Raw genomic sequence first — 26,197 nt, 5'->3', positions numbered from 1 at the left:
AGTGCGAACTTCAATGCGAGATGCTTTTAACAGCTTCCACAACGAAACTCTGTCTCGAAATCTGGCAGGAAATCTAAAAAGATTGTGATCCTATGTAAAGTACACAGTAGCAAGAATCAATAAATACCTTCATCGTGTAACGCCAGTAGTAATATTACTGATGACAGTGCCTCTATGGCAAAGTTACTAAACACTCCGAAATTCCATCACCAAAAAAGACGAAGTAAATATTCCAGAATTCGAATCAAGAATAACTACCAATCTAAGTAACTTAGAAGTAGATATACTCGATACAGCAAAGCACCTTAAGTCGCTCCGCTCCAGATTGTATACCAGTCAGGTATATCGTCTAGGATTGCATGGGTTAGTATCCGAAGTCTTCACAGCATGTGATGATGTCTCCAGAACTAGGAAAGGGACGTTAGGCAGATAAAATGCCTTGCACAATGGCCAAAAGCGCATAAAACGAAAGTCATGAAGGACGCAAGATACGTCTTTCCATTGGTTGCTGACCAACCCTCAATTTTGGGATGGCTTCCGCTTTAAGAGTATATGCCTCATTGACTAACTGGTAAGACATACTGACTACACCCTTTCATTTTCAGAATAAAGTGCCTTAAATATAAAAACTCATCCACAATGACCTTTCTGTACTTCCTATAGCTGTTTTTTTTAAGTATTACTTCGATACAGATTTCTCATATGCAGAGGTGCCCAAATCATTGGATACCTCCTCATACCGTAACGGACCTCCTTTTGCCCAGCATTGTGCCGAAACTCAACGAAACAAGGACTCAACAACTCTTTGTAAGCCCCCTACAGAAATATTGAGCCATGTTGTGTCTATAGCCGTCCATAGTTACGAATGTGTTTCCGATCCAGGATTTTGTGCACCAATTGACCAGTCTTCTGAATTGTCTGATGCCACCCGCCACGAATTCATCTCCTGCGCCAACCTGTTCATCTCAGAGTAGCACTTGCAACTTACGTCCTCAATTATTTGCAGGATGTATTCAAATATCAGTCTTCCTCTACAGTTTTTGCCCTCTACAGCTACCTCTAGTACCATGGAAGTCATTCCCTCATGTCTTAACAGATGTCCTATCATCCTATCTCTTCTCCTTGTCAATGTTTTCCACACATTCGTTTCCTCTCCGATTCTGCGTAGAACCTCCTCATTCCTTACCTTATAAATCCACCCAATTTTTAACATTCGCCTGTAGCACCGCATCTCAAATGCTTCGATTCTCTTCTCTTCCGGTTTTCCCACAGTCCATGTCTCACTACCATACAACGCTGTGCTCCAGACGTATATTCTCAGAAATTTCTTCCTTATATCAAGGCCTATGTTTGATACTGGTAGACTTCTCTTAGCCAGGAATGCCCTTTTTGCCATAGCTAGTCTGCCTTTCATGTTCTCCTTGTTCAGTCTGTCAGTGGTTATTTTACTTCCTAGGTAGCAGAATCCCTGAACTTCATCTATATCTTGAACGTCAATTCTGATGTTAAATTTCTCGCTGCTGTCATTTCTGCTACGTCCATTACTTTCGCCTTTCGTCTTTCGCCTAAATTCTGATTCTTATAGTGGATCACCTATCTCTTCTAAACTGATTCCTGTTTCTTTTTCTATCGCATGCTTTTAATATCACGGAAGGTTGTTTTGACTATATCCTGAGTCAGTTCTTCCGACAATCATTTCTTTTTCCTTTTCCTCACAATTTTCCATGTAGCCATTTCCTTTAGCTTCCCGCCTTTCCTATTTATTTGATTTCTCAGCGACTTTTATTTTTGCATTCCCGTATTTCCCACAACATTTTGTACTTCCTTTTTTCATCGATCACCTGAAGTATTTCTTCTGTTACGCATGGTTTCTTCGCTCTTACCTTCTTTGTGCCAATGTTTTTCTTTCGAAATTCTGTGATTATACTTTTTAGATATGTTCATTCCTCTTCAACTGCAGTGCCTCCTGAGCTATTCCTTATTTCAATAGCTACACCCATGGAGAACTTCAAACGTTTCTCTTCATTCATTGGTACTTCCGCGACCTACTTCTTCGGATATTGATTCTTCATGACGAATCTCTTAATCTTCAGCTTACTCTTCATCACTACTGCACTGTGACCTGAATCTATATCTGCTCCTGGGTACGCCCTACAACCCAATATATGATTTCGGAATATTTGTCTGACCACGTATAATCTAACTGAAATCTTCCTGTATCTCCGAGCCTTTTCCAACTATATCTCCTCCTCCTGTGATTCTTAAACAGAGTATTCGCTATTACTTGCTGAAATTTATTAAATAACTCAATTAGTCTTTCTCCTCTCTCATTCCTAGTACCAAGCCCATATTCCTTCCGTAAATCTTTCTTCTACTTCTTCCCCTTCAACCGCTCTCCAAACTCTCGATTATATCCCATAAAGGTTCGGTGGGATTCAAGTCAAACGATCTGAGTGGCCAAATCATTCGCTCGAATTACTCAAAGTATTCTTCAAACTAATCGCGAAATAGTCTGATCCAGCTACATGGCGCACTGTCGTCGATAAAAATACTTTCCTTGTTTGGGAAGTTGAAGTCCTTGAATGATTGTAAATGGTCTCCAAGTAGCCGAATGTAACCATTTACACTCAATGATCGGTTCAGTTGGACCAGACAGCCCGCACCAGGATGGAGCCACAGTCAGCATGCACAGGGCCTTGTTGACAACTTGGGGTCATGGCTTCCTGGGGTGTGCGCCACATTGTAACTCTACCATCAGCTCTTACCAACTGCAGTCGGGATTCATCTGATCAGACCACCGTTTTCCAGTCGTCTAGGGACCAACCGATATGATCACGAGCCCATAACATGCGCTGCAGGCGATGCCATCCTGTTGACAAAGGCACACGCGTCAATCGGCTGCTGCCATAACCCATTAAGGACAAATTTCTTCGCACTGTCCGAACGGATACGTCCGTCGTACGTCCCACATTGATGTCTGCGGTTATTTCACGCAGGGCTGTTTGTCTTTTAGCACTGAAAATTACGCACATCCCACTGCTCTCCGTCGTTAAGTGAAGGCCGTCGTCCGTAGTGAGAGGTAACGCACGAAATTTTTTACTCTCGGCTCACTGTTGACAATTTGGGTCCTGGGTTACCGAATTCCGTTACCAGAAACGAAACGTATCATGTGTCTAGCTCCATCTACCATTCCGAGTTCAAAGACTGTTAATTCCCGTCGTGCGGGAAACCTCTCCACATGAAACACCTGAGTTCAAGTGACATTTCCGCTGATGCACTGCCCTTTCATTCCTTTTGTACGAGGCACCACCGCCATTTTTATACGTGCTTATCGCTTGGTATCCTATGACTTTTGTCACGTCAGTGTAGAGGTGCCAGTCTCTGTTCCCGCGACCGGTGAGCTTGAGCGGCAACTATGCCTTGCGAGGGGCACGGTGCCCTTAAATTCGCTCTCCAACATTGGAACTTACGCCCTTGTGCAGGCAAGATAGACATACTGAACGCTAATCTTACCGGAAATTTAAGCCTTTTAAAACTGAATGATAAGTGAGTTGAAATGAATGCAATGCATGGTACGAATAGTGACTTGCGTTTAATTTTCCGGTTAATATTTCCGCTTCTATGACATTACTTAGAAGGGCATACCGGAAAAACTGTGCGAATTTTGCAGTTCTGTTGGGAAGTTTAAGTCTTGGTTCAACACTGTAGCAACGAATTTATATGGTGTTTTTTTTTCCTTGGCAACATATACTATACAATCTGATATTTTTGTTGAAATACGTCATTTTTTGTTGCAAAAATTTTTCACTGACACACCCATTCTTTGTTTATATGTAGTTTCATTGTATAACTGTATACATCTTTATTTTCGTTGCGCTGCTCCTCCGCCTTTACGACTTTTGACAACTCTTCTGTTAAGATGATTTTGCCGGAGTGCGGATCAGTGAGACATGTGCCCTTCCCCAGTTGTATTCTACAATTCTGAAGTATTCGTAAAAGCTCAGAACGTTGTAGAACAATCTTCAATTTCTTCACCTGAAAAATAAATTGATGGAATGAGACAGAAGATGTCTTGGAGAGCACCACAGTGCGATGGCAAACACTTCACTCATATATCCACAACCACGGTAACTACCAGCGCACAGCCATTGTACGGCAGAACAGGGGATTTAAGTGCAGCACTAGACACCAAAACATCAATCATGTGATTGGTAATTAAGGGGACACACTCTTTACAATCACCATAACACAGGTTAGCCACTGCATCTTATCTTATCTTATCGGCCAGTAAAGAAGAATTCAGTTTGGCCGCCGTCTGGTCAACCAGTCTCCCATTCAGGATCATTAAGAATATATTAATCACTAACAAAAACAAGGCCGCCTGGAGCTCCCAAACTTGCCAAAACATAACTTGCTACAAAATTGAAAGAACTCCAGAAAAAGATACAACAATATGCATTTGCCGTTTTAAATACATAGCGAAGACTATGAGAAAGAAAAAAAATAATTTCTTCAAAGTATTGCGGAAGTGCTAAATGACTCATGCAGTTTGGAATGATCTCAAGGCATTATGGGGCGTGTCGAATTTGTTGTGCTGGCCTTCTCTTCTATCACACTGACCTCGATGACTGCCTCTCGCGACCTTCGAATTTACGTTACTGTGTGTCAATAAAAGTAAAAGTGAGAACCTGCGTGTAGTGTTTGAAGATTGGGACCAATATTCAAGAAAGGTAGTAGGAGTAATCCACTAAATTACAGGTCCATATCATTAACGTCAATATGCAGCAGGATTTTGGAACATATATTGTGTTCGAACATTATGAATTACCTCGAAGAAAATGGTCTATTGACACACAGTCAACATGGATTTAGAAAACATCGTTCTTGTGAAACACAACTAGCTCTTTATTTGCATGAAGTGTTGAGTGCTATTGACAAGGGATTTCAAATTGATTCCGTATTTCTGCATTTCGGAATGGCCTTTGACACTGTACCACACAAGCGGCTTGTAGTGAAATTGCTTGCTTACGGAATTTCGTCTCAGTTATGTGACTGGATTTGTGATTTCCTGTCAGAGAGGTCAGAGTTCGTAGTAACTGACGGAAAGTCATCGAGTAAAACATGTGATTTCTGGCGTTTCCCCAGGTAGTGTTATAGGCCCTTTGCTGTTCCTTATCTATATGAACAATTTGGGAGACAATCTGAGCAGCCGTCTTAGGTTGTTTGCAGATGACACTGTCGTTTATATACTTATAAAGTCATTAGAAGATCAAAATAAATTGCAAAACGATTTAGAAAAAGTACCTGAATGGTGCGTAAATTGGCAGTTGACCCTAAATAATGAAAAGTGTGAGGTCATCCATATGAGTATTGAAATGAATCAGTTAAACTTCGATTACACGATAAATCAGTCAAATCTAAAGGCCGTAAATTCAACTAAATACCTAGGAAATACAATTACGAACAACTTAAATAGGAATGAACACACAGAAAATGTAGTGGGGAAGGTTGCGTTTTACTGGCAGAACACTTAGAAAATGAAACAGATCTACTATGGAGATTGCCTATCCTACGCTGGTCCGTCCTCTTTTAGAATACTGTTGCGCAGTGTGGGATCCTTACCAGATAGGACTGACGGAGTTCATCGAAAAAGTTCAAAGAATGACAGAACGTTTTGTACTATCGTGAAATATGGGAGAGAGTGACACTGAAATGATACAGGAGTTTGTCTGGACATAATTAAAACAAAGGCGTTTTTCATTGCAACGGAATCTTCTCACGACATTCCAATCACCAACTTTCTCCTCCAAATGCGAAAGTATTTTGTTGACACCGACCTACATAGGGAGGAACGATCACCACTATAAAATAAGGAAAATCAGAGCTCGTACGGAAAGATATGGGTGTTTGTTATTTCCGCGCGCTATACGGGACTGGAATAATAAAGAATTGTGAAGGTGGTGCGATGAATCCTCTGCCAGGCACTTAACTGTGATTTGCAGAGTATCCATATAGATGTAGATGTAGATGTAGATGGGAGAAGGCTTGTGCTCGACGAGTATTTTCCAGTTTGCGAGTTTTACCAGGACTGACGGCATGCAAACAGCGCAGGTTGAGGCCTGGACAGCGCACGTGGCGATTACCGCTTGTTCGTAACGCCGCATGTATAATAATAGGCGGTGATACCAAACAGCGGCACTGCAAATCATGCCCCAGCCGGTTGACGTGCGCGAAACAAAGAACAATTGCGTCAATATCACTCGGGAGCGCGTCATTCGCACGGGAATTCGTCCATGTATTCTGTTTCGGTAGTAACGGCTATAAGCAGGGGCCGAGTTCACCCCAGTGGTCTGTAGTACAACATACCTACAGCGGGCATCCTGAAAAACTGCTGATGGAAAACCTAAAATTTTAAGAATCAGAGTGCCTTAGCCGGATGTACTAAAGTCGCTGCTCGACCAATAGCGCTTTCGTACTGGCATTCTCTTGCTCTTAAGACTTAGTGAGAAACGTATCATACCAGAGCAATATCTGTTGCATCAAAGTAGGTACTACAGTTACGTTGCAGGTGAGTAAAACCATTGCCACTGTGGCCCTATGCTTCTCATGTCAGCGTATGAAATGACAACAGGGATGCACGGGAGAGCGCAGATAAATTTCATGATCCGTTTCAAGACATACAGTGACACTGGTGGTCGTAAATCTAAAAAGTTGCTATGAGATTCAGTTGTTGCTGTAAGGCATAAACTGTTTACACCAGTAAAAAATTCATTTCCGACCATTGGCACATCATTACGAAGTTGTGAATTTACGATCCCCTACTGTCGCGATGCGAGGGGTATAAAATTTGTCGTAAAAGTCAGTAAACCACTCAACGGACTGTATTTTTCAGTACAGGTTTTTCGTTCATTCCATGCAAGTGTCGATTCGTGAGGCCATCGTTCAGACACGAGTTGACTGTAATCTGAATCCGTTTCAGCAAACTAATAGTTTCTCTCAGGCGATAAATTTTATTGATTATGAAATACAAGTTCTTGAAGTTTATTCAGAATCAGAAATGTTTAATTAGTAATTGCATGCTATAATTTATCTGTTAAATATCAAGGTGTTTTGATTTTTGCACGCATTAAAGAAGTGTGAATTTATGTGCGGCTTTTACTCTGAGACGAGTTATCACTTAGAGTGAAAAAGTGCGCGTGTACAGTTCGTTGACCTGTGCGGTGAATTTTATTTTTTATGATTTTGACTCGGATGGACACAAATCCAGTTCTAGTTAGACTTTGCGTGAGATCACTTTACTACAAAAAGAGTCGTTTAGCCTATTAAGGAAAACAGAAACTTGCGCGTTCGATTTAAAATACGTTACACGCTAGTGCGTAATCGAGCTGTCGTGTAAATCGCATACAATATTTGCCAATGCGCTTGGACTTAATGCACTAAGTTGGAAGTTAATTTTGAGACGAGTACTGATTTTGACAAAAATGAACCGAAAGTTTATTTAAAATATCGAGGTTCAGTTCTAATTGAGACAAGTAACACCGTGTGGATGACGTTGCCTTGCAACACTTTAATGCAGCTTAAGTAATTTATCAGAACGATTTGCGACGCACTAAGTCCCATTACACACACAAAAGTTACACGAAAGTTGTTTACTGCATGAGAGTATGAGAGTGATTTTCTTTCCATTAATGTCAATAAATCGGAAGTTTCAAAAGTTAAATCACCAACTGTTGTGTAACTTCATTGTATCACTACGGCACTTATTATATTGTGTCTCTTCATCAAGAGATCTCAAAAAGCCGGGACAAACAAGAGCAAACAAGAAGACGACTAAAAGAAGAGGCATCGGTATACTACCTTCTGTAGGTCAGATACGTGCGGAAACTACAGGATAATCAGCTTAACGGTTCATGCTCCAAAGTTAACGACAAAATCAATATCCAGGTGGCTTGAAAAGGAAATCTAGGGTAAGATGAGTAATGAGGTAGTCCTCCGCAGAACTGTCGAGGAGAGAAACAGGGGACAACATTGACAACAATAGGGGATAGGATCATAGGGCAGGTATTCAGACATCAGGAAATAATTTCCATGTTACTAGAGGGAGCCGCAGAGGGTAAAAACTGTAGGGAAAGTCAGAGTTTGGAATATATCCTACAAATAATAGACGGCATTGGGTGCAAATATTACTCTGAGATGAAGTGGTTGACACATGATTGGAATTCCTGGACTGACGCTTCAAACCAGCCATATCAGCGATGGAAAAACAGTCATCTTCCGTTTCATCTGTATAAATCTTGCACTAAAGGCTTGCGACACCCTGCGGATGTAAAGTACGGCGTAGATAGAGCATGCAAGGCCCAGAACCCATTCTCGTGTTACCACAAAATTACCGCCCCGATAATGCTGATAAGCTCCCCTATAATCTTATCGTAGCCTCTTGGAGGTATTATGACACGCGTGCAGACATCGATCGAATTGGGGAACAACAGGACCTAATCACTAAACGACAAAACTTTCACACGCCACAGGAATCCAGAATCAAGGGGTCATGTACATCTGCATCAACATTTACATGACTACACTGCAAATCACACTTACAGGGTGACGATTATTGAACTACATAAAAAACCTAAATTAGTTACAAACTACGTTGTGCACACGCTTTATTCGACATCTAAACGTCACTACAGTTATTGGGATTCAGGTTATGACATGTTCGACATGACTGCCATCATTGCTGATGATGTGGCGCAGACGAATAGCGAAATTCTACATGACCCGTTGAAGTGTCGTACCATTGATGCTGTCGATGAAATCCTGAATGGCTGTTTTCAGCTCAGCAATAGTGTTCCGTTTATTGCTGTACACATTGTCTTTAATTTAGCCCCACAAAAAGGTGTCGCATGTGATCAGATCCGGAGAATATGGCTGCCAATCGAGGCTCATGCCAGTGGCCTCTGGGTACCCTAGAGCCAGAATGCGGGTACTCAGTCCCCTTAACGCGCCAATTTTGCTTGTTGACGAACCCATCCAAATGAAAGTGGGCTTCATCGCTAAACCAAACGATACTAATTCCGATCATGCCCCGCGGCCAATCGTGGAGTTTGAACGTTGTTGCCGGCCGCTGGTGGCCGAGCGGTTCTAGGCGCTTCAGTCTGGAACCGCGCGACCGCTACGGTCTCAGGTTCGAATCCTGCCTAGGGCATGGATGTGTGTGATGTCCTTAGGTTAGTTAGGTCTAAGTAGTTTTAAGTTCTAGGGGACTGATGACCTCGGATGTTAACTCCCATAGTGCTCAGAGCCATTTGAACCATTTTGAGCGTTGTAACGCAAACCCTTCGGAAGTTACGACGATTTTATTTCATACTGTTCAACAACTGTTACCCTGTAAGTGCCTGGCACAGGGTTCAGCGAATCACTTTCACTATTATTCCACTCTCGGAAAACGCACGGAAAAAGGAACATCTGCATCTTTCCATGCTATCTCTGATTTCCCTTATTTTATTATGATGATCGTTTCTCACTATGCAGGTCGGCGTCAGCAGAATATTTTCACATTCGGAGGAAAAATTAGGTGATTAAAATTCCCTGAGAAGAACCCGCCGCAACATAAAACGCCTGAACTCCTACATAACGTTCATGATACACTCTCCCCTATTTCTCGATATTACAAAACATGCTGCCTTTCTTTGATCTTTCTCGGTATACTCCATTAGTCTTATCTGGTAAGGATCCTACATCCCGCAGCAGTACTCCAAAAGAGGACGGACAACCTTAGTGGGAGCAGTCACTTTAGTAGATCTGTTGCATCTTCTAAGTATTCTGCCAATGAAACGCAGGCTTTGACTCGCCTTCCCCACAACATCTTTCTATGTGTTTTTCAAATGTTTTTCCCATTTAAGTTGTTCGTAATTGTAATTCTCAAGTATTGAGTTGAATATACGGTCTTTAGATTGGCCGATTTACTCTGTAACCGAAGTTTAACGGATTCCTTTTAGCACTCATTTAGATGACCTTACACGTACCATTATTTAGGGGCAGTTGCCATTTTTCGCACCATACAGATTTTTTATCTAAATCGTTTTGCGATTGGTTTTGGCCTTCTAATTTTACTAGACGCTTAACGACAACATCATTTGCGAAAAAGCTAAGACGGCTGCTCAGATTGTCTCCTAAATTGTTCATAAAAATAAGGAACAGCAGAGGCCGTATAGCACTACACTGGGGAATGCCAGAAATCACTTCTAGTTTTACTCAACGACTTTCCGTCAATCGCTATGAACTGTGTGACAGGAAATCAGGAGTCAAATCGCATAACTCAGGCGGGTCCATTGGTGGGCCGAGCGCTGATGTTACCAGATCGTGGTGTGTTCATTATACTATGCGACCACACGTGCCCCTCCATCCATTGCTGTTCTTTCTAAATACGCCAACGATGTAACTAATAGCGTAAGTAGACCCGCTTTTCTACTATTGCAGCGATTTACGTTTAATGAAAGCTTGCCACTACGATCTGATATACATGAGCCCGTAATTTGTTTTCGTACATCCTCATGCATGGTAAACAATGCTTGAGAGGTTTTTAGGTGAACTGATCAGGCACTTAGCCATTCTAATTTAAACCAAGGCTATTGGATGGGCTGAGATTGAAGCCCCCAGTAGTGTAGCCCCGAAAATTTCCCAGGTTTTCCTCGAGCCACCATGGACTGGGCCTTGTTTCACAGAATGGAAGATTTTATCATTATCCTTTCAACTGGTATAATGATGTCTTCATTCTGCGTGTACTTTGAGCTAAAATCTTTATATATACGTAACTGTTACAACCATACAGCCTCTGTAACATGGTTTTCATATACTACTAGCGGTAGTCAAAGTTTTGTCAACTCGAAGAGCAGAACTGAGGTAATAAAATTTTTGTTTGCTCGCAGATACACTTTGTCAGTTCTGGCACGCACTGAAATCTTCACGCCACAGTAGCGCCTACTGTAGCACGCCACTAAAGCAGCCAAGGCAAATGACGCGGCCCATTGTGGACAAGTGGTAATGAAAACTTCGTGATTACCCATCGTATGAGTATATACCTAGACAGGTTGGACTAGATATCATGTAAAGAAATGAAAAACTAAGCTCGAGCTGAACACTCATGGACTGGTCCGGGAACTTCAGTTCATCCACAACATGGTTTTTGTCTGCCTCTATTATCAGTCCCCCCCCCCCCCCCCCCCTCTAGCTCCCCGCACCCCCGCTATTCCACCTCGTTCCACCTGCGACTTAATTAGCAAGTCAATTATTCCTAGTCAATTATTCCTAGTTGTCGTAGCCGATGTCGCAGTAGTCTGCCCCTTCTTCCTTAGGCTTTTATGCACTTGTCCTTTTGAATAGTTTTCCGGTACGTACACTGGTGAGACGAAACCTTGCGACCACAGACCATGGCGAGATGGAATGCCGTCTGATAACGTTGCGGGCACTTGACGTGGTAAAGAATACACACGGTCTACTCGAAAAATAAGGCACGATAGGTCGAGAAATGGAAACCACAGCGAAAATCAAATCGGTTTTATTTGTAACAGTTCGCTACACCTTCCGGCTACTTCCTTACTTTGACATTTGTTACATCTTTGTACCAGCTTTCCAATACCCCTAAAGAAGGCAGCCGCCTGTGCCCTCCACCACTTTTCTACGCTGGTCTGCAGTTCGTTGTCTGCGCAAAAATGTCGTCTTCGTTGCCAGCGGTTCACGTGAGCAGAGAAGAACATCACAGGGAGCCATGTCTGGGCTGTACGACGCGTGATGGAAACACTACCTTTCGCAAACGCTGCAGGTGCGTCCTCAGTGCTGATGCAGTCTGCGACCGGGAATTGAGAAGCTCGTTCCAAAAGGAACCAAATGCGAAAAATGAGATAACAGGTCGCGGAGCTACTTAAAACCATCACCTCAATAAGAACTGTTTTGTATGCCAAAACGTACCAGATCCTTCTATATTTCCCCTTAACATTTGCAGTTTATGGCGAAGAGCACCTAATCCAGTCTTATTTCGTTTTCAAGGAGTACAAAATCCCAGGGGCCAATCGTTACTCTTCTTGATAATAACGTCACACACAACATGATCGACATTTTTTTACATGTCAGTGCGTTTTAAGGACGTGTCTAGATTTTTTCAAAGTCCACTGCGAGTTTTTAATTAAATTATGGAGTCTGTCATATCAGACGAACACTGTGAATGACTAACAGAAACTCCAGAACAACAGTTACTAGATTTAAGAGAATTTGCTGCCAAAAGGTACCAAATTCAATTTATTTACACAGTAACAATCAAACAAACATTTCAGACAGATACTTGACGTAAAGTGTCGCAACATCTGCTTGAATATAATAACAAAGCTACAAAACATATTCTGATTCTACTGTAGTAGTAAAACGTTTTTTTGTCTCTGCTGTTATAATAGACTTTATGGATACGGTACCTTTTGGAAATGAGCATACCAATTGTAATGGAGAAGGAAATGCATGACAGTACGTTGTATGAGGTTGCATGAAATCAGGCGAGGCCTTGAGGGTGGCACCCATACTTAGCGAGAGACGCTATTTATCTACGCATCTTCCCGTTCTCACTGTGCGCCCAGGACTCAAAAGAGCGACATGTCGCGATCGACAGGCACACAAGAGACGTTGCCAGACACGTCTGTGCAAAGCCTTATCGGATAATTACTGTCGTTTCTATTTCGCACCACTTTCGGTCCTTACTTTCCGAATAGCCTTCATATGAATGCGTAGCAGGCGCGACGATAGGGGTGCAAATGCGGAAATTCACTGAGATAAGCGGCTTAGACATAGGGCTGCTTGTTATAGCCCGGCACCTGGTAACGAGCGCGTAAGAGAGTAGAAGCTGATCGGCTGCCGCGTGCTGCTGTCGTGAGCATCTATTGAAAATGGTCGAAGTACGGTGAAGCCGCGAATAGACGATAACCTGCCGGGCGCATCAAAAACTGAGGTCGGAGGCTTGCCCTCCCTGTAATCAAAACAGGCGGTGATCCGTGGCAGATGTTCCGAGGATCAGTGGAACGTTTCGCCCGATCGGATGGATCACGTTTCTTGTTGCACCAGGTCGATTGTGGTGTCCGGATACGCCATCGCACAGGTGAACGGCTATTTGAAACAAGCGCCGCACCACGGACGCATATAGGTTTAGGCACTGTTATGCGAGAGTCGGAACTTTAATAGTGCCAACTATTTATTTACAGCTCGTACAAAATAGATGTGCACATCGCTGGCAACGGGTTATATACAATGCTGGTGACTACTTTGAAGGTCAGTAAAACTTTGAAACACGTATCTATTTTGTACGAGCTATAAATTAATAGTTGCCACTATTAAAGTTCGAACCCTCGTATGAGGACAATCACCTGCGCTTCCAATGGACTTCTTGTAGTATTCGGATGCATCCTGACAGCTGTGAACTAAGTGGAAGTTGACGAAATGTATTCGCAAACTGCGAATACAATTAGACACCAGCCGTCCAGTTTGTTAGTGACATGAAAATTTGTGCCGACCCGAGACTCGAACCCGGATTTCCCACTTAACGCGTCGATCACCCTAAACACTTCGGCTACCCGAGCACGTCTCCAGGACTGATCCAAACCTCCACAAGTCACAGTGTGTTTACGCCCGTTAGTACTCGCACACATTGAGTCATTCCCGCACAGGGACAGACAGCGTTATTATCATTGGTTTGGCCTCTCTTGGCATGTAATACAAGTTTGCGATGTCTGTATTTTACACTGTCTCTACAGCACTGTGCAATGTCCTTCAGACATGCTTCACTGTTGTTTAGACAAAAACGCGTGTCTCAAAGTCATTGAATAGTACTACGCGGACACTGTAAAATAAAGAAATTGCAAATTAGAATTTGAAAATTATTGTGGACCACCTGTGCTCCATCGTGCAGAATGGTTTCCCCGAAGGCGATTGCATCTTCCATTAGGATAACTGTTCGTGTTTCGGGGTCAAAATTGTACAACAGTGATTTGAGGTGCGTAATAGTGGCCCAGCGTTCATGTCTGACCCACTAAATTCGCCTGTTCTGAACCCGATGGAACACGTCCGGGACGCTATCGGGCGCCACTACCGTGCCCCAGACTTGTCGAATCCATGCCAAGTGGAATCGCTTCTGAATTGTATTCCAGAGGTGGAACGATACGCTATTATGAAATGATAATTAAATCAAGACCCTAAGCTGCCGACAGGCGTTGATATACATCAACGGGGACAGTTGAAAATGTGTGCCCCGATCGGGACTCGAACCCAGGATCTCCTGCTTACATGGCAGACGCTCTATCCATCTGAGCCACCGAGGGCACAGAGGATAGTGCGACTGCAGGGATTAATCCCTTGCACACTCTCCGTGAGACCCACATTTCCAACTTAATGTCCACACACTACATGCGTAGTGCCCCTGCCCACTACATTCATTACTCGCGCCAGACAATCTTACCGAGTCCCGTAAGACTTCGGGCAATGCGTGTGCATCCGCACAGAAGAAGGTCAATGGCCGTTTAGCCCCAACTATGTGAAGATGGTATCTGTTCGTTCGGACATGTCCGAAGGAACAGATACCATCTTCAAATACTCTATTAGGCTGGTGCTCGCAATGTTTTGCCTCATTAGTGTATGTTCATAAAGTTTTAACTGTTTTTGATACCACTCCATAGCAAAAGATTCTAGTTTCTTCTATTGGTTTCCAATTGTACAAGTTTAACTCCAGTACCTTGCTGTGCTTGAAACATACATATTCAGGATAATCTGAGTGACATAGTAGAGTGAAACATTGAGCACGACGTGAACTCCCTCTTCACAGCGACACACGACGAATAATACGCAAAGAGGACGAGGACTGATAAGTGATGCCACCGTGTGCTGTGCTTCTCAAGACATCCAGCGCTGGATCCTAACTCGCTTCAAAATCTTCCTTGTACTCTTTGGTACAACCTCAATCTCAGGTAGCTGCAGACTGTTGCTGTGACTGGATGCGCAGTTATTCCGGACAAAACAGAACGGTGTGAGGGGTAGCTCGTCTTTGCGCTTGGAGCAGCGTTCTTTATTGGTGTTTCTAACAGCAGGGGAAATTTCTCCAGACGAAATTTACCGAATAATGGTAGCAGTTTACGGTAGTGGGTGAGCTGATATTAGCACTGGACAGCGCTGGATTAATCTACATAAAGCTGACAGATCTGAAACTATGGGGATATGTGATAAACAAAGAGTTGAAAGACCTTGTTAGCAGCTGACGTGCTTCTCAAGGAAAAGAGTCGACGAACTGATTCAGGAGACTCACTCAATGGGAAATTTGAGACAGAATTTCGCGAGAGTGTGTGACTCACATTATCGCACTGCTGCACTGCCGGAAAATCTCCGCCGTATGGGTTGCAATGATAGTCACATCTGACATAAAAGCCCGCAGACTTACGAGACTGAAGGTGAAGATTTCCTCTAGAATATCGTTACTTCATATTAAACTTAGGTGCATTATAATGAACCGAAAACTAAACAATATTTTATTTAAATTTGTCGTGTTGTATGGAATTGGTTGAGGCAGCGACTGTACGATAAATTTATGAAATAATTTCCACTGGTTAAGCAAATTTTTACGAAAATTTATTAGCACGACGCTTTTCGATAGCATGCGGCCATTAACAGATGCATCACAACTATATCGACATTAATATGAAGGAAGGTTGGCTGGTTGTTTGATGGGACCGAACAGCGAGGTCATCGGTCCCAACAGATTAGGGAAGGACGGGAAGGAAGTCGGTCGTGCCCTTTCAGAGAAGACATCTCGGCATTTGTGTGAAGCGATTAAGAGAAATCACGGAAAACTTAAATGAGGATGGCCAGACGCTGGTTTGAACCGTCGTCCTCCCGAATCCAGTGTGCTTACCACTGCACCACCTCGCTCGGTTTAATGTGCAGTGTAATGAGGATTGTAAGCGTAGGCTTACGCAGCTGTTGTCATACTCGATAAAATTCTTCAGGGTATGAGACCGCGTTCTCAGTATGTAAAATTTTCCTACATTTCGGCCGCTGTTACGAGTGGTCTTCCTTGGGGTGTTTCGCTTACAAACACTCCGGTAACATACCCTGAAGAATTTTACAGACTGTATGAAGACTGTTTTCTGGGTCCGTCAGAGAGGTTATGTATCTAAATTTGATCTTATGTAGAACTATTCATTTATTTTATGTTGCGCATTGAGTGGGTTGTATACTTAAATCGGCTTATTAATGTCGTCAGATTTAGCGCAGATCGCTGTCTATTCGCAATGCCTGGCCCGCCGCTTTACACAGCGAGCTACCGTCTGATTTGCACCTGACAATTGATCGTCCAACACCTCGGCGCCTACTTCACTGTCCTTCAACAACTTTCCGTAGATGCTCACGACAACAGCACACAAACAGCCGACCAGTTTCGCCATTCGCGAGATGTTCGTTTGCAAGCGCCGGGCCTTGTGTCACTGGATTTCTCCATTTGCTGGTCGTGTCGTCCCTGGATTATTTCCTACTGTCTCTGCTCCACATATGTTCTTCCGTTACCACGCCACTTACTCAGACGCCAGCAGGTGGCTTTCAGTCTCGTGGTGGGCAGTGGACATAGTGTTTTGGCTTATCATTATATGCACGTATGTATGTATGTATGTATGTATGTATGAAATATTGAAATACTCAGAAATACTGTAGGGTCTAGGAGCACGCAGTACGGATGCCACAATTTTCTAACACAGGCACAGAACTCATACTTTGTTTATCAGAGTACCTGTACTCAGCGTGTTTTGATGTGATGCGTAGTTTCCCTTATCAGCACCGTGCATTGACGTCATTTCGTCGATACAGGCTGAAAGGGATAACGACCGGATTTACTGACCTACGGTACTCCTTTGTGTGTGTGTGTGTGTGTGTGTGTGTGTGTGTGTGTGTGTGTGTGTGTGTGTGTGTGCACCTGTGTTTGTGCACGTGCGTGTGAGTATTTTATTTTTTTATGGTTTTTGTTTTGGTCTTCAGTGTGAAGACTGGTTTGATGTAAATCCCCTTGCTACTCTACGCTGTGCAAGTCTCCTCATTTCCATAACTTGCACTGATCAGCCAGAAAATCATGACCATCGACGTGCTATCGATATAAACCCGGCCAGGCGATAGCAATCTCACCCGGAGAGGAATGACAACTAGTCAGACACATGCTCGGTGCACGCAGAATCAGTGAGCGTCTTGTCCGTGAGTAGAATGGGGAAGAAGAGCGATCTATCTGAGCTTGAGCGAGAGCAGAGCATTTCTGAATCTGCACGATTTGTCGAGTGTTCGAAGACTGCTGTGGTGAGTGTCTTGAACACGTGTCGGAGCCAAAATGAAACCACATCCAGGCGTCGTGGGGTTGGGAACCCACGCCCATTACAGATGTCGGACGTCGTTGGCTGAGAAGAGAGGTAAAACAGGACAAGCGATGAAATCTGGCGGAACTAAAAACTGATTTTAATGACGAGCAGAGTACAAATGTGTTTAAACACACAGTGCACCGAACACTCTTAACGATGGGCCTCCGCAGCCGACAACCCTTGCAAGTATCAATATTAACACCGAGACATCGGCAACTACGACTGAAATGGACACGTGACCGTTGTCACTGGACGTTGGTGCAGTGACAGAAGATCGCATAGTCTGATGAATCCCGATACCTTCTTCTTCATGCTGATGGAATGGCGCTAATCCGTCGTCTTCCAAAGGAACAGCTCCTTGACAGCTGTACTGCGGGGCGGAGACAAGCTGGCGACGTTTCCATTACGCTCTGGGGAAGATTCACGTGGGCATCCATGAGTCCAGTGGAGCTCCTGCAAGGCGCCATGACGACCAAGGAGTACCGTACACTGGTTTAAGGCCACGTACACCCCTTTATGACCCTCATGTTTCCGACGGCAGTGGCATTTTTCAACAAGATAATGCGCCGTGTTACAAGGCTAGGAGTGTGATGGTGTAGTCTGAGGCAAACCACGCTTCCCGGAATTTACGGGAACCAGGTGCCGACTCCCTCCACCAACCTACTAAGGCCTCACTGCTTATTTGCCACGACGCTTCGTCGCTGTTATCCGTGTCAAAGGTGGACATACCGGCTTTTAGGTAGGTGGTCATAGTTTATGGCCGATCAGTGTACATCCACTTGTACGTGCTTACTGTAGTCAAACCTTAATGCCCGTCTGCAATTTTCAGGCCTACAGTTAACTCTATTACCAAATTAGCTACCCTTTTATTCTGTACGATCCCTTCTTTTTGTCATGATGTCTCATAAAGGTTCAATTAAATTCATTGTATCTTCAGCATTCTTCTGCAGCGGCACATTGCAAAAACTATCCGTTTCTGTTTCGGTTATAGTCAACTTTTCCATATCAGGCTACACTTCAAAGTCCGACAACCCAACTCTTAGATTTACATTCCGTGTCAACACCTTCTTTTCTTTTAGTGAACAGTTTTCGATGGTGTTGAGCCACAATCATGCAATATTTTTTAAAAGAGTAGACGTCCATTTGACTGTTACTATATTTATCTTCTTTACTAGTTAGATTTCGGCTTTTATGCCATTATCAAGTACAATACTTAAAGTGTTGGACCGTTATTATGTCGTACCTGTTAAGGTAACTCAAGTAGGACGGGATTGCCTTAAAGTATATGACATAATAATGGTCTAACAACTTTAAGTATTTTACTTGACAATGGTATAAAAGCCAAAATCTAGACGATACGGAAGATAAATGTAGTAATACATAGTCAAATGCGGTTTACTCTTTTAGCAAATCTTTCCTTGCTTTGGCAGTCTACATTTTATATTCTCTTTATTTCTGACCTCGTCAGTTATTTTGATTCTCAAATAGAAAACTCGTCTACTACTTTTAGCGTCTCATTCTCTAATCCGTTTCCCCCAAAACCATATGACGTTTTGAATCCATCACCCTTGCTTTACTTTTATTTATGTTCATCTTAAAATCTCTTTTAAAGACACCATCCATTCCATACTTTTATTATGTCTAACAGAGTTACTATGCCATCTTATACGCGAACTTTAATTCCCTTCCCAAATTCCCCCTCGTTTCTTTTATTACTTGCTTAATATAGAGACTGAGCAGCATAGCGGATAGGTACAACCCTGTCTCACTTTCTTTTCAGTTATTGCCCTTTCACATCCTGCGACTCTTGTATTTACAATCTGGCACTATGTTTTGTTTGTGATAATACAAGTCCTGTCCGCACAGGTGTTTGTAAAATTCTCACTGAAGATGGGCGAATGCCGCTAATGGTTTTGCCGAACTGAGAGGGAGTTGGGGGGGGGGGGGGGGTGAGGTCCTAGAAGGACCCTTTGCCTTTTTATTCACGTATACGTCAATATCTCATCCCTCCGTCGTCATCACGTCACAGGAGGACACAAAATAGGAGAAGCATCGATGGCCCTTCGATTCAGTTTCATTGAATCGTCTTGAACGGTCCCTAGAGGTTCCAGCTTGCACACGAGAGCAAAAATTGCGGTCGCGCTGCGCTCCGAACAGGTGCGATCACGTTCGATGTGGACGCAACCACACAGTGTCCTTAGAGAAGGGTGGAAAAATACGAGGCGGTCAGTAGTGCCAAAGGTTGTAAAGAACGTCTTACTTTTGCTTACCGTACTGCGAACTGTCGTTTTCGACCGCGAAATCTGTGGAAATCAACGCCCCGGGGGAAGGGGTGCTTTCGTTAACGCACCTTATGCCACCTTTTGCGGCATTTTCATGCCGATTTTGAGCGGCGGTGTGCCTTGAATGATTTCCTCGGCCACTCATAAGAAAATCGCGTTATTTCAATGCTAGGCGTCGCGATTCTGACGTTCATTGCAGAGGCTTCAAAAGAAGGAGTGGAAGTTGGTAAGTGGGCGTGTGATGGCCTCCCAAGCGTGAGATACGTCCGCGGTGGCTTTGGACGGATTTGTGGTGAAATTTGGTGCCAGTGTGGCGTCATTAATCCACCGTAAACGTCGCATGAACTTCTGAGCTGTGGACATTTTTTCGCTAGCGTCGTCTAGCCCGATGGTGACGTCGCAGGACGTCACGTCCTTGCACCACTGCAGGCGAAGGTTGTAGGTACATTTGAGCCAAATTTCAAACTTAAGCGGGAATTACGGGGTTTAGAAAACGTGATGCTTTAATTCTCTTGCGCACTGTAACAGAACTGCCGACAGCAAAAATCACTTTTCTTATGTTTAAAATTTTGAAGATCCAGAGAGAAACACAGTTTGGCACAAAGACCATGCGCTACCTACTAACCCAAATTTGAAAGACTTTCTCTGTGGTTTGGTACCTGGATCAAGATCAGGGGCACGCAACAGAGCACCGATAATACAATAGCACTGCAAGCCGGTTTTGTGAAGAAATGGAACTTAGGACGTTTTTGATCTCCACTCTTCCGATGATATTGATGATCACGGCTATCGCCTGATGGGGAACAGTGATCTTCAGGAATTAATGTAGAGAGAAACCGCTCCGAAAACGCGGTGACAGTGTGATTCGTGAAATAGAAAAAAATTGAGATATATCTCATTACTATCCATAACTCGAGGATAATGATTTTGACTCAGTCGTCTGTAGTGTATGCTATTTATACTGTTTCTGTAGTATAAATACGCATTTTCAGAACATAAAATCGTTATCAAGGATATTTTCATAAAAATTATGTTGTCTTTGAATGTGTTTACACGGCGTTCACTCACGTGTTCAGGACGGAATTGTCCACAATACATACGACCATTTATTAGAAAGTACTGCTCACTACTACTTCTGTTTCAGTGTACGGTTCCAGCGAAGAATACCCTGCTAAAAAGATTGCATTTGAGTGGAATAAGGTCCTCTTGTTCCCACATGGGCCCGGTTACGTTTCACTTATAGTTATCGGTACCTTACGGTACAGTAAAAGCAAAAATAGGGAGAGAGTTTTTCACAGTTAGAAGAGTTATTCGGTATTCGTTTCGCTTTTTGATAGAAAAAGGTGAAATACTTTAATTATTCTATTCTCCTTACTTATTTCCGATGGGTCTTGAGGTTTAACTGTTCCTCCAGTGCCTAAATTGAGAATTCCGTTGCACAAAGTTGTACAATGTTTAGTGATATGAGTTAAGGTTTGGTGATTGACTATTCCCTCATTAGTTAAAATTGTGTATGCCGTAGCGCTTAGGATTTTGATACCCAGGAACAGTAATAACAATATCAGTGAGCCTCCTCCACTCCTTCCCCTCCCCTCTTCAACGTAAAAACTAGTATCTTGCATATGTATGGCTATGAATGTGGAAGGTTCACCACATCTAGAACAAAGATTGTGTCAACACACACACACAAAAACATGTCGGCCTGTTACAACACACTTATCAAACCAGGAGCCCTATATACCAGCGAAACCCTCACGCTTCAAATGAAAGCCGTCCTGCCAAGCCTCCTGTAAGAGGAACGCAAAATTATGAGAGAGATTCTCGTTCCAAACAGAAAGAAAAGGCCTCTAAAGGCTAAAATCCTGAAAAACAACAATTCACTCTCGCAGCAGACATTTAGAAAAGATTAAAAATTTATGCACTCATCTAAAGAGCCAAAGCAACAAGACTTACCTAAAAAAATTTAACATTCACAGAGCAACTGAAAACTATACCCTGCATTCAATAGTAAAAAAGGTTTAGAACCAGCAGAAAGAAGTTTTTCAGAAACTGTATGCTATAGCGAATAATGCAAGGCTGTTTACAGACGATATTGTCATTAAAAGGAAAATTACACCACCAAAAAACTGTATCGAAAAGCAAGGAAACGTTAAGAGGATCGATGCTTTCAACAACTGAATGGCAACAAATATTTCCTCCCACATACATCTCGAGCAAGCCAGAGAAATTGGAGCTCATGCAGAGTAAAGTTGCTAACAAGAATAATATGCAGAAGACTGGAAAAGAAAATTGTGGATATCTTTAGTGACGATCAGTTTTTATTTAGGAAAGGTAAAAGCATCAGAGAGGCAGTTGTAACGTTATGCTTTGTAACGTTAGCAAGGTCTGAGAAAGTGAGGACACCTTCATAAGAGTTATAACGTAGAAAAACTATGGTGACAAATCCTATGAAGGTGTCTTGACTTCCTCAGGTCTTGCTAACATCATCAAGCATAACGTTCGATAATGTAAACTGCAAGAAGTTGTATATAGTGAGAAAAGTAGGTATAAACTATAGATAAATACAAGTATAGGTGTATAGGTGCTTAAGAACGAAGAAAGGACCTGTCAGTTTTGCGTAACGCGCCGCGTTAGTATGCACGTCGAAGAGGTGACCCAGACGCAGATCGAATCTACGAGGCAACCTGAGTGTGGTTTTTATGTGATTTCCCACGCTCGTGTAGGTAAATGTCGGGCTTTCCCCAAATTCTGCCTCTGAGAATACAATACACAAACAGTTAAATTATGGTAACACATTCACGGACAAGATGGTCCACTGGACTTGCTTCCCTTAGATTATCTTGACGTTTGTAGCACCAGGGAGGGCATCCGGCCGCGAAGTCAGACAATAAAATCAGATTTAGCAAATCCCGAAAAAGCTAATCCCGTACTAGACGGGATAGAAGCTAGATGGAAGAAGACGAGAGGCAAGAAGGAGCAATAAAAATGGAGCGCCAAGAATGAAGTGCTGCAATTAAAATTGGTCTAAGGGGGATGAAGTGTTTTTCCCCTGCTTTTCAGTCTGTGAATCGGAGAAGGTAGCACAGAAATAAAAGGTAGGTCCAGGAGTGGGATTAAAATTCAGGGTAAAATAACATCGACTGTAAGATTCGCTAATGACACTGCATGCGTCAGTGAATGTAAGGGAGAAGTGCAGTAGACAATGAATGGATCGAACAGTCAGGACGTAGGTTGCAGGCGCCACTCTGAGACGAAAAGGTTGGCATAGGAGAGGAATTCGTGGAGGCTCGCATCAGAGCAGTCAGAAGACCGATGACGAAATAAAAGACTCCTAGCCTTACCTTTGCCTCTACCTATGGGAATTAGAGAAAAAATTGATTTTTGACTTCAGAAATTGTCTACATACCTCACTTACATCACATTAACCTGATATTCCTGATATCTGAACGCTTATCTGTAAGATGGATAATGTGTTGTATGTTAGAGTGTTATTTAATTCGTCGTTAAAATCTGCGGAGACTAGGTTCTTAACAATGCTTATGGATTTTGTGCGACTGTGACTCATTGATTTTGCAATTGTTGAATCCTTAAAATTGAGTTTGGCTGTCTCTCTGACATGTTGAACTGAACAGAAACTGTAGTTGTGAGCTGCAACTATTAAACCAAATCTTGCATCAGCCGCTGTAGCAACCTTTTGCTCTTTCACTGGTTTAAATCCGTCGTCCGACATAGATTCGACCCGTGACCTCACGGTTCCCAAGCATGCACTTCACCACTAGACAAAAAAAAAAAAAAAGTGAAATCTTATGGGACTTAACTGCTAAGGTCATCAGTCCCTGAGCTTACACACTACTTAACCTAAATTATCCTAAGGACAAACACACACACCCATGCCCGAGAGAGGACTCGAACCTCCGCCAGGACCAGCCGCACAGTCCATGACTGCAGTGCCTAAGACCGCTCGTCTAATCCCGCGCGGCCTACCACTAGACCACTAGCCTGACATGTATACAGCATGATTCTTACTATCGTTTAAAAACCCTCGAAACGATGTAGATAACGCTGAGACAAGTAATTTAATATGAGACACATGGGGCCGCAAATGTCAGGAAATACCGGAAAAGTTGATGAGATATGCTGATCATGTGACGTCACCAGATGGTATACCTCACTGCACAGTGGCGGTTGAGTGTGTCGCACCTGATATTCCCAAACACGTCAACTGTTCACGTCGGTGTGGCTCTGGGCCTGCGTTCGTGACTATAGCTCGTGTGGCTCAGAGTTCGACTCTTGTGTGTGGCAGGCAGTATCTTTTTGCGTCGGGTTAGACTGTTATGTGTTAAATTTGGATAATATTTATTATTTTATTTACCGGTATCGCAGTCTCCATTGATTAACTGCAAAGTGAAGTACCACAAAGAATTAACGTATTGCGTCTCAAGTAAATGCGTCGTTACCAGTAAGTGACATGTGTTTTCTTTACTAAATAAAGTCTGTAGACAGAAAGAGAAGGGCTTAATGGAAGAACCACAAAACAAAAACAGATTTTGCTTGGTTGCAACGACGACCGTAATTTTGTACCTTCTACATTTAGAACAGATCGCATTTACAAAAGATGTCTGAAAAAAAATGCAGCCTACGAGAGTGATGCGAAACACAGCCCCCTTCAGTGGGCGAGGATAGGGTCGGCAAGGCCAATTGCTGCACGCGGTGACATCACATGTTGAACACTTGTCATCCACTTTTCGGAAATTTCCAGACATTTGCCACGTCATGTGCCTTATGTTAAATTATTTGTCTATGCGTCATCTACGTCGCTTCGGTTTTTACAAGAAGCACCGTGTATAGATACACTGAAGAGTCAAAGAAACTGGTTCAGCTGCCTAATATCGTGTAAGGTCCCCGTGAGCACGCAGAAGTGTCGCAACACGACGTGGCACGGGCTCGACTGAGGTCTGAAGTAGTGCTGAACAAACACCACGGCTCCTGCAGGGCTGTCCATAAATCTCTCCTGAACAGCACGTTGCAAGGCATCCCAAATATGCTAGATAATGTTCATGTCTGGGGAATCTGATGGCTATCGGAAGTGTTTAATTTCAGAAGAGTGTTCCTAGGGCCATTTCGTAGCAATTCTGGACATGTGGGGTGTCGCATTGTCCTGCTTGAATTGCTCAAGTCCGTCGCAATGCACAATGGACATGAATGGATGCAGATGATCAGACAGGAAGCTTACGTATGTGTCGCCTGTCAGAGTCGTATCTAGACGTATCAGGGGTCCCATATCACTCCAACTGCACACGCTCCACACCATTACAAAGTCTCCACCAGCTTGAACAATCCCCTACTAACATGCAGGATCTATGGATTCATGAGGTTGTCTCCATACCACTACACGTCCATCAAATGGTTCAAATGGCTCTGAGCACTATGGGACTTAACATCTATGGTCATCAGTCCCCTAGAACTTAGAACTACTTAAACCTAACTAACCTAAGGACATCACACAACACCCAGCCATCACGAGGCAGAGAAAATCCCTGACCCCGCCGGGAATCGAACCCGGGAACCCGGGCGTGGGAAGCGAGAACGCTACCGCACGACCACTAAATGCGGGCTACACGTCCATCCGCTCGATATAATTTGAAACAAGACTCGTCCGACCAAACAATATGTTTCCAGTCAGCAACAGTCCAATGTATGTGTTGACGGGCACAGGAGAGGCGTAAAGTTTTGTGTCGCGCAGCCATCAAGGATACATGAGTGGGCCATCGCCTCCGAAAGCCCATATCGATGACGTTTCGTCGAATGGTACGCGCGCACTGAAATCTGGAGCGATTAGCGGAAGCGTTGCACTTCTGTCACGTTGAACGATTCTCTTCAATCGTCTTTGGTCCCGTTCTTGCAGGATCTTTTTCCGGCCGCAGCTATATCGGAGATTTGATGTTTTACCGGATTCCCGATATTCTCGGTACATTCGTGAAATGGTTGTATGGGGAAATCCCCACTCCATTGCTACCTCGGAGATGCTGTGTCCTATCGCTGATGCGCCGACTATAATATCAAGTTCAAACTCGCTTAAATTTTGATAACCTGGCATTGTAGCAGCAGTGACCGATCTATCAACTGCGCCAGACATTTTTTGTCGTATACAGGTGTTGCTCACCACAGTGCCGTATTCTGCTTGCATTTGAATACCCATGCCTATACCAGTTTCTTTGGCGCTTCAGTGTAGTTCATCTGTAGGTCTCGATGACTGACTTTGCGCATATCAAAGTACGTGAGATTAACTGCATCGATTTAGAACCTTCAATTATTTGCTCCCCCCAAGGGACCGCATATATTAGTATTTGACATAAATTTCGACTTGATACCTCTACCCGTTCGTGCGAAAAAGGGTCTTAAGAGACGGACGGAGAGACAGGCACACAGAGGACAGTGAAGTGATCCTAGAACGGTTCCGTTTTTACCGACTAAGGTACGGAATCATAAAAAAATAAG

At 43.3% G+C, this 26,197-nt stretch overlaps 1 protein-coding gene across 3 annotated transcripts in view; it reads right to left on the bottom strand.

The window, feature by feature from the left end:
• Positions 1-26,197, bottom strand: part of LOC126475817 (cGMP-dependent protein kinase, isozyme 1) — a 578,889-nt gene that overhangs the window by 128,470 nt on the left and 424,222 nt on the right. The window lies entirely within an intron of this gene.

This window comes from Schistocerca serialis, chromosome 1 (assembly GCF_023864345.2).
Source record: "Schistocerca serialis cubense isolate TAMUIC-IGC-003099 chromosome 1, iqSchSeri2.2, whole genome shotgun sequence".
Classification (NCBI taxonomy): Eukaryota; Metazoa; Arthropoda; class Insecta; order Orthoptera; family Acrididae; genus Schistocerca; species Schistocerca serialis.
Note: the sequence above shows the minus strand (reverse complement) of the source record. Positions and strands in the feature narration are given on the sequence as shown.